Genomic DNA, 4,481 nt, shown 5'->3' with positions numbered 1-4,481 from the left:
AAGAGCCTCTTGATGAAAGTGAAAGAGGAGAGTGAAAAAGTTGGCTTAAAGCTCAACATTCAGAAAACGAAGATCATGGCATCTGGTCCCATCACTTCATGGGAAATAGATGGGGAAACAGTGGAAACAGTGTCAGTTTAAATAAAGTGGAAACTTTATTTTATGGGGGCTCCAAAATCACTGCAGATGGTGACTGCAGCCATGAAATTAAAAGACGCTTACTCCTTGAAAGGAAAATTATGACCAACCTAGATAGCATATTCAAAAGCAGAGACATTACTTTGCCAACAAAGGTTCGTCTAGTCAAGGCTATGGTTTTTCCAGTGGTCAGGTATGGATGTGAGAGTTGGACTGTGAAGAAGGCTGAGCGCCGAAGAATTGATGCTTTTGAACTGTGGTGTTGGAGAAGACTCTTGAGAGTCCCTTGGACTGCAAAGAGATCCAACCAGTCCATTCTGAAGGAGATCAGCCCTGGGATTTCTTTGGAAGGAATGATGCTAAAGCTGAAACTCCAGTACTTTGGCCACCTCATGCGAAGAGTTGACTCATTGGAAAAGACCCTGATGCTGGGAGGGATTGGGGACAGGAGGAGAAAGGGACGACAGAGGATGAGATGGCTGGATGGCATCACCAACTCGATGGGCGTGAGTTTGAGTGAACTTCAGGAGTTGGTGATGGACAGGGAGGCCTGGCATGCTGCGATTCATGGGGTTGCAAAGAGTCGGACACGACTGAGCGACTGAACTGAACTGAACTGAACTGAGGACTGTAGCCTGCCAGGTTCTTCTGTCCGTGGGATTTTCCTGGCAAGAATACTGAAGTGGGTTGCCATACTCTACTCCAGGGGATCTTTCTGACCCAGGGATTGAACCCATGACTCCCGAGTCTCCTGCAGTACAGGTGGATTTTTACTGTTGAGCCACCAGGAAAGCCTATATACTAAACACAATTTATTGTTTATCTGAAATTCAAATTTAACTTACTCTGGCAACCTCAACTAGAAACACTATAATCCTTCCCCTTGATACTAAAAGCTCAGCCTCCCTGTATACTGGGGCCAAATCAAATCTCAGAGTTTTGAATGAAGTGGAAAAGAATAGCTTTATCACTTTGCCAGGCAAAGAGAGACACAGCAGGTTCTTGCTCTGGAAAATGATGTGTCTCAACCCAGGAGAGTTTGGTGAGGAGTTTAGGAGGAGATTGCTGACAGGATCAGGATGTGTGCAGGGTCTCAGGTGGTGGGTGTCCTAATCTTGATGAGCTTCTCTGGTCCCTTTCATCTTGCCTCCAGTGATTTCTTGGCTGCTCCTCTCCCTATGGGGCTTCCTAGATGGCACTAGTGGTAAAGAACCCGAGTGCCCATGTTGTTGTTCAGTCGGTAAGTTGTGACTCTTTGAGACCCCACGGACTGCAGCACTCCAGGCTTCTCTGTCCTTCACCATCTCTCAGAGTTTGCTCAGATTCATGTCAATTGAGTTGATGATGCCATCCAGCCATCTCATCCTCTGTCACTGCCTTCTCCTCCTGCCTTCAATCTTTCCCAGCATCAGGGGCTTTTCCAGTGAGTTGGCTCTTCACAGCAGGTGGCCAAACTAGGAGGCACAATTGAAGATCTTCCTGGGTCAGGAAGATCCCCTGGAGATGGAAATGGTAACCGACTCCAGTATTCTTGCCCAGAGAATCCCATGGGCAGAGGAGCCTGGCAGGTTACAGTCCATGGGGTGGCAAAGAGTCAGACATGACTGAATGACTTAGCATGTACACCTCTCTTGATTAGCAGCTGTTTGAATCTGCCCTTTGGGATTCAAGGAAGGTCATGGCAGCTGGAATCTTGCCTACAAGAAACAGGGGACCTAAAAGGCCTCCAAGCCCAGGGGCCCCAGAGGGCCCCACTCGGTTTCACCCTTTTCCTGAGAGATGCTCTGGAGAGATGAGGTGAACAGTCTGAATCTACACCCCTATCTCTATAATTCAGAAGGAAAAGTCACCTGTACTTTTTCGGTTATTCTCTTGTCACTGAGCCTGGATGGGGATGTTGTTGCTTGCTTGCCAGCTATTCATAGTCAGCTTTCCGTTTCCTCTCATGAGCTCTGATAACCTCGTTAAGCAGAGTTAAGGAGGAAAAAAAATCCTTAGCTGGGGAAAAGAAGGGAGAATCTGCGGGCACTCAAGAATTAAATTTTCTTGATGTTATCTTTTCCCTTAGCATTTAAGTGACTTGTCATTTTCCTCTTTATCCAAGATGATAATTGTAGGAGGGTTGAGTCAGGCAGAGGAAGAGCCATACCTGCTTGAATGAGATAGTGACTGAGTGGCTTGCAGAGCCTGACCCCAGAGGCAGCCTTGGTAGGGGTGGCAGGCGGTGCAAACAGATGGGACGCCTTGGGACTCTGCAGTTTTAGACCTCACCATCCCATCAAAGTATGCATCTCCAGGGACTTCACTGGTGGTCCAGGGGCTAAGACTCCACCCTTCCACTTCAGGGACTGGGGGTTCGATCCCTGGTCAGGGAACTAGGATCCACATGCCACAAACAAAATGTTCACATGCGGCAACTAAATATGCTGCATGCTGCAGCTAAGATCCGGTGCAGCCAAGTAAGTAATGAAATTTAAAATATATATATATATATATATATTTTTTTAAAGTATGCATCTTCAGGGCTTCCCAGGTGGCCTTAGTGGTAAAGAACCCACCTGCCAGTGCAGGTAGACATAAGAGATGAAGGTTCAGTCCCTGGGCTGGGAAGATCCCCTGGAGGAGGGCGTGGCAGCACACTCCAGTATTCTTGCCCAGAGAATCCTGTGGACAGAGGAGCCTGGCAGGCTACAGTCCATAGGGTCTCAAAGAGTCAGACACGACTAAAACAACTTAGCACGCATGCACAGGCATCTTCAAAGTCTCTGGTTCAGAGCTTCTGTCTTGGGAACTCGGTGTTCTGTCTACAGTGTTATCCATTTGTTGTGCCTAGGGGACCTTCGGAGAAGGCAATGGCAACCCACTCCAGTGTTCTTGCCTGGAGAATCCTAGGGACGGGGAGCCTGGTGGGCTGCCGTCTATGGGATTGCACAGAGTCGGACATGACTGAAGTGACTTAGCAGTAGCAGGGGAACTTACTGGTGTTTCTTGCTGTTTGCATCTTCAGGTCCTCAGTGCCTATGTGTTCATCTGTCCTAATCCATAAGTTCCCAGCTAGGGTTCCATTCCAATCTGTTTTCTCAGCTGCTTAGTGATATCATGGCTTCCCTGAGAACTCAGTTGGTAAAGAATCCTCCTGCAATGCGGGAGACCCTGATTCGACTCTTGGGTAGGGAAGATCTCCTGGAGAAGGGATAGGCTACCCACTCCAATATTCTTGGGCTTCCCTTGTGGCTCAGCTGGTAAAGAATCTGCCTGCAATGCAGGAGACCTGAGTTTGATCCTTGGGTTGGGAAGATCCCCTGGAGAAGGGAAAGGCTACCCACTGCAGTATTCTAGCCTGGAGAATTCCATGGACTGTACAGTCCGTGGGGGTCACAAAGAGTTGGACATGACTGAGCAACTTTCACTTTCACTTAGTGATATCATAATCTTTTGGCCTTTGACCCTGTCCACCACATCCATTCCCAATTCTGTTTGTCTCTCTTATCTACCTCTCCACCCACCTCCCAGGCTATTGAGGGTGGTCCAGGAAAGTCCTGGAAGATATAAAGTTGGTGCTTACTGATGCTAAAATTTTGGCCTTTGTGCACTGGTGCCAAATCAAATCTCGGAGATAGTTTTGGGTGAAGTGAAAAAGTAGGGGAAAAAATAGTAGGAAAGCCAACAAAGGTCTGTATAGTCAAAGCTGTGATTTTTCTAGTAATCATGTACCAATGTGAGATCTGGACCATAGAGAAGGCTGAGCACAAAAGAATTGGTGTTTTCAAACTGGAGTACTGGAGAAGACTCTTGAGAGTCCCTTAGACTGCAAGGAGATCAAACCAGTCATTCCTAAAGGAAATAAACTCTGTATATTCATTGGAAGGACTGATGCTAAAGCTGAAGCTCCAGTACTTTGCCACCTGATGGGAAGAACTGACTCACTGGAAAAGACCCTGATGCTCGGAAAGATTGAAGGCAGGAGAAGGGGCCAACAGAGGGCGAGATGGTTGGATGGCATCACTGACTCAATGGACATAAGTTTGAGCAAACTCTGGAAGATGGTGAAAGGAAAGGAAGCTTGGCATGCTGCAGTCCATGGGGTCACAAAGAGTCGGACACAACTTAGTGACTGAACACCAACAAGAAGGAAATAGTAGCTTTATTGCTTTGCCAGGCAAATGGAGACAGAACAGGCTCCTGCCCTGAAAACTTGTGTGTCCTGACCCAGGGGGGTTTGGTGAGGAGTTTCATAGCAATGATTCAAGGGTAAGGTTGCTGATAAGATTAGGGTATGTGCAGAGCCTGCACTCCTTTAATTTGGTTAGAGGTGGTCTCTTGATGAGTTTCTCTGGTTCTGT

Source organism: Bos javanicus, chromosome 16 (assembly GCF_032452875.1).
Source record: "Bos javanicus breed banteng chromosome 16, ARS-OSU_banteng_1.0, whole genome shotgun sequence".
NCBI lineage: Eukaryota > Metazoa > Chordata > Mammalia > Artiodactyla > Bovidae > Bos > Bos javanicus.
This window is presented reverse-complemented; position numbering follows the sequence as displayed.